At 46.7% G+C, this 13,288-nt stretch overlaps 5 non-coding genes across 5 annotated transcripts; all 5 read left to right on the top strand.

Moving 5' to 3' along the window:
• Nucleotides 1–6,756: 6,756 nt before the first annotated feature.
• On the top strand, nucleotides 6,757–6,829 carry Trnar-acg (transfer RNA arginine (anticodon ACG)). Its single transcript has one exon. It is a non-coding gene; the product is annotated as a tRNA-Arg (tRNA).
• A 2,886-nt stretch (nucleotides 6,830–9,715) lies between these two features.
• Trnar-acg (transfer RNA arginine (anticodon ACG)) lies at nucleotides 9,716–9,788 on the top strand. Its single transcript has one exon. It is a non-coding gene; the product is annotated as a tRNA-Arg (tRNA).
• A 269-nt stretch (nucleotides 9,789–10,057) lies between these two features.
• Trnar-acg (transfer RNA arginine (anticodon ACG)) lies at nucleotides 10,058–10,130 on the top strand. The gene has a single exon. It is a non-coding gene; the product is annotated as a tRNA-Arg (tRNA).
• Nucleotides 10,131–10,399: 269 nt separating this feature from the next.
• Trnar-acg (transfer RNA arginine (anticodon ACG)) lies at nucleotides 10,400–10,472 on the top strand. The gene has a single exon. It is a non-coding gene; the product is annotated as a tRNA-Arg (tRNA).
• Nucleotides 10,473–10,741: 269 nt separating this feature from the next.
• Trnar-acg (transfer RNA arginine (anticodon ACG)) lies at nucleotides 10,742–10,814 on the top strand. The gene has a single exon. It is a non-coding gene; the product is annotated as a tRNA-Arg (tRNA).
• Nucleotides 10,815–13,288: the final 2,474 nt, after the last annotated feature.

Here is a 13,288-nt window from a genome sequence, read left to right as displayed (position 1 = left end):
AGAACCCTGAGCTATACGGGAGGTTACTCACTGCGGATCGGGATACACCTGGTTAAAACCCTGGCAGAGACCTCGTGCTGCGTAATCGTGTTCTATCCTGTTAGTAAAGGCCTTTCTTGGAAAAGTGTTTGAGAAGTCGTGTGAGCTAGTGATTTTACGGCAAGAAAATAGCTGGCGGTTACAGCAAGCGGGCCTGTGGCGCAACGGGTAACGCGTCTGACTACGGATCAGAAGAGTCTAGATTCGAATCCTGGCAGGCTGGCGTGATGTCATCATTTTCGTCTTTATTACAACGGTAGTGTTAACGTCATCTACGTCCCGCACTCACGTCTCCTATAGAACCCTGAGCTATACGGGAGGTTACTCACTGCGGATCGGGATACACCTGGTTAAAACCCTGGCAGAGACCTCGTGCTGCGTAATCGTGTTCTATCCTGTTAGTAAAGGCCTTTCTTGGAAAAGTGTTTGAGAAGTCGTGTGAGCTAGTGATTTTACGGCAAGAAAATAGCTGGCGGTTACAGCAAGCGGGCCTGTGGCGCAACGGGTAACGCGTCTGACTACGGATCAGAAGAGTCTAGATTCGAATCCTGGCAGGCTGGCGTGATGTCATCATTTTCGTCTTTATTACAACGGTAGTGTAAACGTCATCTACGTCCCGCACTTACGTCTCCTGTTGAGCCCTATGGCATACGAGAGCTTACTCACTGCGGATCGGGATACACCGGGTATGGTGAGCTAGAATGACTGGTGTGCTTATCGGCCTATTCAATGCATGGGAGCGGTTGGTCGCGGCCTTGGCACTCGACCACGTGCGATTGTTTACATGGATGCGCTGAAGCTCGCTGCGCGCCTTGCGGAAGGATTTTTGTGGGGATCCCAGGTACTCTTCTGTTTCGTATCACGTGCCCTTTCCGTGAAATGCAGAGGATCGCACCGCGCCGGCCGGGAAACTGAACAGTGTCGATGGGTGGTTTATCAAGAGCATCACGAGCTCAGTGCAAGGTCGTTGCTTGCTGAGGTTATATCTCACACTCTTGCAATTGATAATTTGTTGCTTACAACAATGATCATAAGCGATGCAACAGTGGTCGGTCTGTGCATATCCCCGTATTCTCGCTCAGACTTGAGGGATATTTGCGCTTCTGGGAACCCTTCGGGTAGGATTGGCAATGCATTGGGCGTCGCTCGCAGCGCGTGCACAATCTATAAGCAACTTGTACAACTTGTACCCGCGAAAAGCTGATAACCTCCTCAGCCGGAATTGAATCCACAACCTGACCCCAAGCAACTGAGGGTTTTAGTAAGGGAGCCTCCACAAATCACTGATTGTAAAATACGCGTACAGTTGGTTAGACGAAGTGCAATGGGTATTCCTTGCAATCTAACTGTGCTTGTTTTCTCGCATTCGAAATCGGCTATCGCATAAGGACCGCGTCCAGGCGCAAGTATGCAAGGATTGTGTATCGAAGGCAAGGGAAGGGCCACTACAGCCACACAGTAACCTCACAGTATTACCCGAGACAGCACGGTTTCAATAGAGAAAGCAGCAGCAACAAATCGTATATTTTCTCATTTCACACAGTTTTCAGAAACCGTTTCTCGCAGTGATTCACAGGTTACAGCGCAGGAGTCGGACTCGTGCTTAGTGCAAGAATTAAGGGTTTGTGATGCGTATTCTTTCGCGTTTTATTAGGCCGGTAAGTGGCCGGGATAAGTAGGAAAGCGCACCAAGTGTGCGGATAAACAGTTTTCCACGGTTTAATCACGGATCAGATAAACCCTCGTCGCTTCGGACACTGACCGGGTGACAAACGTTGGACCGCGCAGTGGTTTACAGACGATTGCCTCATCAAATACCTACTACACCGCAATATATTTGATGCGATATAAATTACATCTCAGCATGCGACATTATCTTCACTTGTTATCCCTTAACGATAAGCAACCCGACGTTTCGTTGCTGTTCTACTCATCCTGTTCTGAACCCCTTAGCTGGTGTACGTACAAGTGGAAAGAACTTCGGCGATAATGTGCCTGCTGTTCACAGTCACATCATACTGCTTGTTGCTCGCTATTTGCAAGAAATGAGACTCCATGCAAGAAACGAAGGAAGTGTGTTTGGGGAACCCACTCATTGTTTTAGCCCGTAGAGCCTGTATGTGTACATCTCGCGCTTTTTTTTATTGTACACACCATCATAAAATTTCTTTATATGTAACTGGTTTGTTGAATGCGAGTATTCAATAGCAAGCAATGGAAGAGCGTCGCTAAAGTTGGAAGTAAGAACAATAAGATAAAATCTGCAATAAAATAAACATTATACCGTCCTTGTTTTCCAAATATTCACCAGCTGAATGAGTGAAAGTGCGAGCAGTCAGATAACAATGCCGAATTTCTGAAGAAAAAGACTATAAATTATGGAACAGTTTCGTTTGCAGCGGACACAGAAAACTTTTCCTTAAGAACGAAGATGACGAAAATAGCAGCCGCGCTCGGCATGTATCATGATACCTGATAACAGCGCGACGATGTCTTTCTGGAAATGATAAAGATTAGTGAAATTACTGGGGGTAACCCTGAATGCTGTATCAAAATAGGACGGTATACACTGTCTGCGTAGCATAAAAGGTAGTGGATACTTTCGAGAGATCTGCCTGCCTGTCTGGCGGCATATGCTGCTCGGGCGGGGGGGGGGGGGGGACGTTCTGGACCGAATTCATAGGCAACTGTGCTGACATTTGTCTTAAAAGTGTACGAGGAAAGCCCGGCTTCAGACAGCAGAGCTTCCTCCGAGATTCGAACCCGGGTCACCTCCCAGTCTCGGCATGCCATGTCAGCATAAAAGGGCACCTCATATTCTAACGCATAGTGACCCCCAGCACTAGGTGGGCCGCCGCAGATTTACCAGCGTTCACGGAGTGACCCGGACTTGACCCCCTTTGGGATTGCCGATTCTGCTGAAGCTATCTTCCAAAATTTGGGCGGATTTGTTAGGAAGACATCTGCTCCTGAGCACTAAAGTTATGAAAGTTCTCCCTCTCTCTCTTTTTTTATCAGTCATGATGTACTTTGCGAACTTGGCTGCTCTGTGGTGGCGTCCATGAAAACAAAGTACAGGTCACTGCTCAGCATGGAGCGAACACTAACCGCCGTATTCTTGAACATGCCTCGACTCGACGCTCCGCCTCCACTCCAACGAGTGGAGGAAAGTGGCGCTGCTCTACTCGAAGAGCCCATGCGTTTCATGAACCCGCTTCGGGGATTCCTCCGCCAAGGCGCCCCTCGAGAAACCGTCCTCGAAAAAAGCTGTAGTCTCGTCCCCAGCCGTCTTTCGGGACCACTCGAAAATGTTAATTATCGTGCTTAAAACACACTTATGGCATGAAAAATAAATGTAATTCTTTACTTTATTTCGACCAACGTGCATTACAAATACAAACACAAAGGTCTGCAAGTGTTTGAAGAAGGGTGCAGGTGTTTCGAACAGGGAAAGAGACTGATAGGTTTCCTAGTTTTCTGGTCTGGCAATTACAACCACAACGGCAGCAGCTAGCTTAATGGCATGGTCACCTCGTATCAAATAATATGAAAGATGATGTCACTGCTTGTCACTCTTCTATTATGTGGCGTGAATGACTGTTTGTTAGCGTATGGGTACGTTTACCCAACGCCTTGAGGGTAGCATAAACAATCACACAAACAAAACAGATCTTACAACAACATCCCGAGCAAAGAATCGGGGAGACCATTCTTGGGGAGTCACCGCGAGCATGTCGTACGAACTTTTGTGGCCCTCAATCGCGCTCTGCCTGAACGGAGGAGCCTGTTATCCCACGCAACAAACGGAATTCGTGCTATTGAAACAACAACTGCAAAAAAAAAAAAAAAAAGAAAAAGAAAGAAAACGAGAGAGAAAAAACACGAATGGAAGATTTGTTGAGCCGTTTCGGTGATAGCTGGAGCAGGGGTTGGGCCAGCTTGATACAGTATAAAGATTACGGAAAAACATTGAGGAGGCAGATCAGATGTTTATTTTTTTAGATGTCCAGTCAATGCACTGTTTCTTTTTTTGCACCACTTTTTGCGTGAAAACATCCTTCAAACACACCTTCTTTGTGCTAAATAGCGCGACAGAAGGAAAAATTATTACACCTTGTCTTGAAAACTGTGCTTGCGAGAAGGTGTGGGATTTTTTCCACAACGCGGCACGCCGTCGTTTCTGACACATTCACCATGTCTCCCGTGGCAGTTCGAAAAGTCCTAACGCCATAAAACCACATGTCGACGGGCAGCTGTAGCACAGGAGCTAGAGGCAGCCCACGATTGAACACATTTTCCTCCACTGACAATGTATCCAAAAGGCTTCGTACGGTTTTCTTCATGAAGCGGTACCGTATACCATATGAGGAACTCGTGATCATCAAAATGGTCAAAAGGAGTTTGATGGCCCCTTATTGAACGTTGTCGCTCAGTGGTAATGTTGTCAGCACCCAGTTAAAGGCCATCGTGGCACAAAACGCAGTCGATGGACGCAGCGAACGACCTGTCTTCCGCCATGACACCAGCCAAACTCGAGTTGAGGAGCGTTCTCGAGGTAGCACCGATGTTACCTCGAGATTTTCGAGGAATGCACGGAGGAATTCCTCCACTCGAGGAGCGTTTCGAGTCAAGGTCGATTTATGAAGCGCAAAACCGGCCTCGAGGAGCAGCTCGAGTCGAGTTTCGAGTCGAGTTTCGAGTCGAGTTTCGAGTCGAGGCTCGTTCAAGAATACGGCGGTAAGAACTGTTGCGCTGAGAATGCGCCCTCGTTTTGAGAGACGCTCACCTCAGCCAGTAGGAAGAGTCTATTCTGCTGGAACTGTTTTTGTTTTCCCCTTTGGTACCCGTACCAAAGGGGAAAACAAAACAAGGTATCTACAATGTGTCACTGCTCTCCCCCTTTCCCGGCTTTTCGCCATGCAATAATCTTAAAGATATGAAGACCCCCCCAATACACACAAATGATCCTGAAATTCTGTTTCACAGTTGATATATAATCAGAATGAGTCAGCTGGACTACAAAGCATACCATGCTTTCTAGTCCAGCTGATTCATTCTGATTATATATCAACTATGAAATAGAAAGCTTGTTGCATTGCGCAAAGCCGGGAAAGGGAGAGAGCAGTGACATAGTGTATAAACCCTGTTCTGAAATCGTAAGCAAAAACCATTGCTTCTACGACGAAGGTAAAAAAGAGACAGTGTTTCTACAGGATGTGACTTTCTGTCTAAACAGGATCTCACCTTCTACTACCTTTAGTACGATGTTCGCGACAAATACATAGTACAATCCGACTTTTGCTTGTCAAACGACGCGATTACATGTTATGAGGTAATTAAGGAGATGTTCTTCAGCTTGCATAATTTGATGTCAAGAATTGGCTGAGGTATCTGACTGATTTTCCAAATACTCTGCATCTATTAGTACATGACGCTGTTTTTGGAAATGGCGTCTTAAACAAAACTTCAGGGGCAGGATTTGTGTGACTTTCAGAGCGTGTGTCACGATGGTCAGTCTGTCGCTCCCAAAACTTTATACATTGTGCACCAGTGTATCATTGCATTATACCACAAGCGCATCATGTTGGGTTGTACAACAATGGCGTGTAAAACATCCTGCGGCGAAAATTTTAGCAGCCTTCCAACATGTCTGAAAACTGACGTATTTTATTACCAAACAGGGGCTGGGCATATACAGACAAGCAGCAAACGAGTATGTACTCTGCTGTGAATGCAAACTACCTCAAGTATACCTTTATGACTATCGAAGTCACTTCCATATACATTAATTTATACATAACGTATCTGTGTGATGTACCCAAGGATACTGGAATGGAATGCCTTTGTGCTACCACACAAAACATGTGAGAGCTTCACACAGAATTGTACATAACAAAAATACTCTACTCAAGTTACTTTACCTTAAGTGCTTTTGGGAGTAACTTGGTATCTTACAAATACTTTTAAAAGGCAGTATTTAGTATCTTGACTTGAATACTTTTTTAGTGTCTTCAACAAGCTTGCAGCAGTGAAAGTCGACTCCATTCCTCCCTTTTATTTATTTATTTTTCTTTGAGTTATATATGGCTAGGCGAACACCCTCTCGAAGAAAGTATGTAACTGCAAGGTCACTAATTACCTAAAATTCATTAATCAACCTCTTTAATTAGGGGATTTCGTGCAGAGGCGATGCAGCAGAACCAGATATATTCCTTATCCCCCGAAGAAAATTATCTCCCGATTATCCCAAGAAGGAATCGAAAGGCACTGAGACAGTGCCTTTACCACAAAATTCCAAAACGCGAACTCCTCCGTCCGTCGTAATCATATCTCTGAAGCGTGACGTATCAGCACGCCCACATTTTTCTCTCTCTCCCCCTGTATCTGCCAGATTGCTTCAATTTCGGCCATCGCGGGAACTCCCTGGCGCTCTCTCCGCATGCGGTCACGTGGCCTTGAGGGCGCAAGAAGCGGCAGCGGGCCGAGCCCTTTGTAGCCACCTATCGGCAGGCCCGTCGTCACGACCCGGTTTCAGTCGCCGTTCAGCACACCATTCATTCTAGCTCACCATACACCGGGTTAAAATCCTGGCTGAGATCTCGTACTGCGTAATCGTGTTCTATCCTGCTAGTGAAGGGCCCTTCTTGAAGAAGTGGTTGAGAAGTCGTGTGAGCTAGTGATTTTACGGCAATCAAATATCTGGTGCGCGGCGCAAGTGGGCCTGTGGCGAAACGGATAACGCGTCTGACTACGAATCAGAAGACTCCAGGTTCGAATCCTGGCAGGCTCGCGTGATGTCATCATTTTCGTAATTTATTACAACGGCAGTGTAAACGTCATCTACGTCCCACTCTCACGTCTCGTATTGAACCCTCTGCCATACGGGAACGCGCTTACTCACTGCGAATCGGGAGACACCGGGTTAAAATCCTGGCTGAGATCTCGTGCTACGTAATCGTGTTATATCCTGCTACTGAAGGGCCCTTCTAGGGGAAGTATCTGAGAAGTCATGTGAGCTAGTGATTTTACGGCAATAAAATGGCTGGTGATGTGGCTGGCTGGTTAATGGCTGGGAATGGCTCGCGTGCATGATGTCATCATTTTTGTCTTTATTACAACGGTAGTGTAAACGTCATCTACGTCCCGCACTCACGTCTCCTGTTGAGCCCTGTGGCATACGAGAGCTTACTGACTGCGGATCGAGATACACCGGGTTAAAATCCTGGCTGAGATCTCGTGCTGCGTAATCGTGTTATATCCTGCTAGTGAAGGGCCCTTCTAGGGGAGGTATCTGAGAAGTCATGTGAGCTAGTGATTTTACGGCAATAAAATGGCTGGTGATGTGGCTGGCTGGTGAATGGCTGGGAATGGCTCGCGTGCATGATGTCATCATTTTTGTCTTTATTACAACGGTAGTGTAAACGTCATCTACGTCCCGCACTGTCGTGTCCTGTTGAGCCCTGTGGCATACGAGAGCTTACACACTGCGGATCGGGATACACCGGGTTAAAATCCTGGCTGAGATCTCGTGCTGTGTAATCGTGTTATATCCTGCTGGTGAAGGGCCCTTTTAGGGGACTTATTTGAGAAGTCATGTGAATTAGTGATTTTACGGCAATAAAATGGCTGGTGATGTGGCTGGCTGCTGAATGTCTGGGAATGGGTCGCCTGATGGGTCATAATTTTCGTCTTTATTAGAGCGGTAGTGTAAACGTCATCTACGTCCCGCACTGTCGTGTCCTGTTGAGCCCTGTGGCATACGAGAGCTTACACACTGCGGATCGGGATACACCGGGTTAAAATCCTGGCTGAGATCTCGTGCTGTGTAATCGTGTTATATCCTGCTGGTGAAGGGCCCTTTTAGGGGACTTATTTGAGAAGTCATGTGAATTAGTGATTTTACGGCAATAAAATGGCTGGTGATGTGGCTGGCTGCTGAATGTCTGGGAATGGGTCGCCTGATGGGTCATAATTTTCGTCTTTATTAGAGCGGTAGTGTAAACGTCATCTACGTCCCGCACTGTCGTGTCCTGTTGAGCCCTGTGGCATACGAGAGCTTACACACTGCGGATCGGGATACACCGGGTTAAAATCCTGGCTGAGATCTCGTGCTGTGTAATCGTGTTATATCCTGCTGGTGAAGGGCCCTTTTAGGGGACTTATTTGAGAAGTCATGTGAATTAGTGATTTTACGGCAATAAAATGGCTGGTGATGTGGCTGGCTGCTGAATGTCTGGGAATGGGTCGCCTGATGGGTCATAATTTTCGTCTTTATTAGAGCGGTAGTGTAAACGTCATCTACGTCCCGCACTGTCGTGTCCTGTTGAGCCCTGTGGCATACGAGAGCTTACACACTGCGGATCGGGATACACCGGGTTAAAATCCTGGCTGAGATCTCGTGCTGTGTAATCGTGTTATATCCTGCTGGTGAAGGGCCCTTTTAGGGGACTTATTTGAGAAGTCATGTGAATTAGTGATTTTACGGCAATAAAATGGCTGGTGATGTGGCTGGCTGCTGAATGTCTGGGAATGGGTCGCCTGATGGGTCATAATTTTCGTCTTTATTAGAGCGGTAGTGTAAACGTCATCTACGTCCCGCACTGTCGTGTCCTGTTGAGCCCTGTGGCATACGAGAGCTTACACACTGCGGATCGGGATACACCGGGTTAAAATCCTGGCTGAGATCTCGTGCTGTGTAATCGTGTTATATCCTGCTGGTGAAGGGCCCTTTTAGGGGACTTATTTGAGAAGTCATGTGAATTAGTGATTTTACGGCAATAAAATGGCTGGTGATGTGGCTGGCTGCTGAATGTCTGGGAATGGGTCGCGTGATGGGTCATAATTTTCGTCTTTATTAGAGCGGTAGTGTAAACGTCATCTACGTCCCGCACTGTCGTCTCCTGTTGAGCCCTGTGGCATACGAGAGCTTACACACTGCGGATCGGGATACACCGGGTTAAAATCCTGGCTGAGATCTCGTGCTGCGTAATCGTGTTATATCCTGCTGGTGAAGGGCCCTTTTAGGGGACTTATTTGAGAAGTCATGTGAATTAGTGATTTTACGGCAATAAAATGGCTGGTGATGTGGCTGGCTGCTGAATGTCTGGGAATGGGTCGCGTGATGGGTCATAATTTTCGTCTTTATTAGAGCGGTAGTGTAAACGTCATCTACGTCCCGCACTGTCGTCTCCTGTTGAGCCCTGTGGCATACGAGAGCTTACACACTGCGGATCGGGATACACCGGGTTAAAATCCTGGCTGAGATCTCGTGCTGTGTAATCGTGTTATATCCTGCTGGTGAAGGGCCCTTTTAGGGGACTTATTTGAGAAGTCATGTGAATTAGTGATTTTACGGCAATAAAATGGCTGGTGATGTGGCTGGCTGCTGAATGTCTGGGAATGGCTCGCGTGATCTCATCATTTTCGACTTTATTACAACGGTATCGTAAAGGTCATCTACGTCCCGCACTCTCGTCTCCTATTGAACCCTGTGCCATACGGGAGCGCGTTTACTCACTGCGGATCGGAAGACACCGGGTTCAAATTATGGCTAAGATCTCGCGCTGCGTAATCGTGTTGTATCCTGCTAGTGCAGGGTCTTTCTAGGGGAAGTATTTGAGAAGTCATGTGAGCTAGTGACTTTACGGCAATAAAACGTCTGATTCGCGGAGCAACTGGGCCTGTGGCGCAACGGATAAAGCGTCTGACTACGGATCAGAAGATTCCAGGTTCGAATCCTGGCAGGCTCGCGTGATGTCATCATTTTTGTCTTTATTACAACGGTATCGTAAACGTCATCTACGTCCCGCACTCACGTCTCCTATTGAACCCTGTGCCATACGGGAGCGCGTTTACTCACTGCGGATCGGAAGACACCGGGTTCAAATTATGGCTAAGATCTCGCGCTGCGTAATCGTGTTGTATCCTGCTAGTGCAGGGTCTTTCTAGGGGAAGTATTTGAGAAGTCATGTGAGCTAGTGACTTTACGGCAATAAAACGTCTGATTCGCGGAGCAACTGGGCCTGTGGCGCAACGGATAAAGCGTCTGACTACGGATCAGAAGATTCCAGGTTCGAATCCTGGCAGGCTCGCGTGATGTCATCATTTTTGTCTTTATTACAACGGTATCGTAAACGTCATCTACGTCCCGCACTCACGTCTCCTATTGAACCCTGTGCCATACGGGAGCGCGTTTACTCACTGCGGATCGGAAGACACCGGGTTCAAATTATGGCTAAGATCTCGCGCTGCGTAATCGTGTTGTATCCTGCTAGTGCAGGGTCTTTCTAGGGGAAGTATTTGAGAAGTCATGTGAGCTAGTGACTTTACGGCAATAAAACGTCTGATTCGCGGAGCAACTGGGCCTGTGGCGCAACGGATAAAGCGTCTGACTACGGATCAGAAGATTCCAGGTTCGAATCCTGGCAGGCTCGCGTGATGTCATCATTTTTGTCTTTATTACAACGGTATCGTAAACGTCATCTACGTCCCGCACTCACGTCTCCTATTGAACCCTGTGCCATACGGGAGCGCGTTTACTCACTGCGGATCGGAAGACACCGGGTTCAAATTATGGCTAAGATCTCGCGCTGCGTAATCGTGTTGTATCCTGCTAGTGCAGGGTCTTTCTAGGGGAAGTATTTGAGAAGTCATGTGAGCTAGTGACTTTACGGCAATAAAACGTCTGATTCGCGGAGCAACTGGGCCTGTGGCGCAACGGATAAAGCGTCTGACTACGGATCAGAAGATTCCAGGTTCGAATCCTGGCAGGCTCGCGTGATGTCATCATTTTTGTCTTTATTACAACGGTATCGTAAACGTCATCTACGTCCCGCACTCACGTCTCCTATTGAACCCTGTGCCATACGAGAGCGCGCTTACTCACTGCGGATCGGAAGACACAGGGTTAAAATTCCTGGCAGAGATCCCGTGCTGCGTGATCGTGTTCTATTCGGCCAGTGAAGGGGTCTTCTAGGAGAGATATTTGAGAATTCGTGAGCTAGTGATTTTACGAAAATAAAATGGCTGCTGCTCATAACGTGTTGGCCTCTGGCGCAGCGGATAACGCGTATGACTACGGATCGGAAGATTCCTGGTTCGAGACCTGGCAGGCTTGTGTGACTTGTTCATTTTGGTCTTTGTGACAACGGTAGTGTAGACGACATCTACGTCCTGCACTCACGTCTCCTATTGAAGCCTGTGGCATACGGGAGAGCGATCTTCAAACTGCGTATTGGAAGACATCGGGTTAAAATTCTGACAGAGATTTCGTGCTGTGTAGTTGGATTATATCCTGCTAGTGAAGTGGCCTTCTCGCAGAAGTATGTAAGAAGTGATCTGAGCTATACACAATGATTTTACGAGAATAAAATGGCTGTCGCGCACAACAAGTTAGCCAACAAACTCAGAGAGGTGACAAAATACCAAGTCTTCCCTGCACACTTTAGCGACCATTGCCTCGTAGTTGCAACAATTGGAAATCCAAGCAAAAAAAAAAAAAAAAAAACACTTGAAAGACGTGGAAGTTGTGGAAAATGAATTTGATGCTTTTACAGGACTCCGTTTTTGATGATTATGTACGACGAAAGCTCGTATGTCTTGCCGAGGATCCCATAGGCTGGGGCGAAAAGTGGGAAACCTTCAAGCAGGAGGTTAGTGGTTACGCGATTGAGAGGAGTATAATATAATAGCATATCACTGAATGTGCGAAGAAAACAAATTAAATGAAATTCATCACAGTCTGGTACAGCTTGAAGTGAAAAACCCAGGAACATGTTTTGATGATATAAAGGAAATCGAGCTCGGGCTCGACGTTTTCTGCGAGCATAGGTACGAAGGTGCAAGAGTGAGGTGTCGAACAAAGAGATATTTGCCAGATGAAATGCCAAATAAAAGCTATTTGGTAACAGAGAGGAAGCAGACACGTAGTAGGTACATTGTAAGTTTAGAGCATGGGGGAAAAGTCGTGAGTGAGTTTGAGAAAGTGAAGGAGATATTCGTCGAATACTATGAGAGTCTGTTTGGGCAAATAGCACGAAAAGTCTATGAGGATTTGATAAATAGGTACATTGCACCCGTGCCAGAGCAAAGTGACGAGGAGAAAGAAATGTTAGGGTCGGACATTGCGACCACAGAAATACAGTGATGCAGTGTGCAATCAAAGATTTAACATTCAATCGCACCACCAGGCCGGATGTCTTGGGAGCAGATTTCTACAAGAAGTATGTAGAACTCCTCACCCCTGTTTTACTTAATGTTTATGGTGAAGCCAAGGAAAAGGGGGTCGAGGAAAAGGGCTTTTTTTCCCATAGTTTTAGCAGGTCGCATACTGTACAAATCCCGAAGAAAATAGTTGAGGGGTCCACTCCTAAAGTTACTAACTTACTGACTCTCTGCAATGTTGATTACAAAATTTACGCTAACGTGCTTGCTGCGCGTCTGCAACTTGTGTTGTCCCATCTATAGGGGAACATCAAACGTGTGCCATCAAGAATAGGACAATACAAGCCAATATACAACTAGTTCGTACGGTGCTCGACTGATGCAGATATGAGTGTGGGCACGTGGCAATGCTACAGTCGGATCTTTCGAAAGCTTTCCGTAGAGTTTGCCATACACATCTGTTCGCATTGCTGCGTCATCTTAACATGGGAGATCGGTCTGTAAATCGCGTCGAGCTGTGCTACAAGCTAGTTGCGACGAGCCTTGTGGTCAATAGATCCCTTGTAACCCCGACTGCGCTTCGAGCTTCGGTCCGGTAAGGTTGTCCTTTATCACCTTTACGTTTCGATTTGTACTTAGAACATCTCTGTAGACACGTCATCTGTGCGTTTGACGTTAATGGCTTTCAGCCAGGTGGTGTTGAAGTTAAAGTTGTATTGTATGCAGATGACGTGGCGTTCCTGGTGAAATATAAGAGAAGTGTCGAGAAAGTAATGCAGCAGGTCAACTTTTTTTGTGAAGCTTCTGGAGCTCAAGTATAAACAAAGAGAAGTCTTTAGGAGTATGGTGCGGACTTTGCGGATGTTTTACACAGAGTTAAATGCATGCAGATAAAGCTTAATATGAAAACACTCCCTTTTAAGCTTAATACATAAACGCTCCCTGTGAAAGCATGGCTGGAACAGAAAGGCATATATGTCCCACGATCTGCCAACTGCAGGTTTTGTAAGGTCCCTGAAACCGTTGACCACATTTATCTTGATTGTACGGAAGCACAGTTCTTTTGGGACGACATACACATTAAGTG

The sequence above is a fragment of the Ornithodoros turicata genome, chromosome 1 (genome assembly GCF_037126465.1).
Source record: "Ornithodoros turicata isolate Travis chromosome 1, ASM3712646v1, whole genome shotgun sequence".
NCBI classification, from domain to species: domain Eukaryota; kingdom Metazoa; phylum Arthropoda; class Arachnida; order Ixodida; family Argasidae; genus Ornithodoros; species Ornithodoros turicata.
The sequence above is the reverse complement of the archived record's forward strand: the minus strand, read 5'-3'. Positions and strand labels throughout refer to the sequence as shown.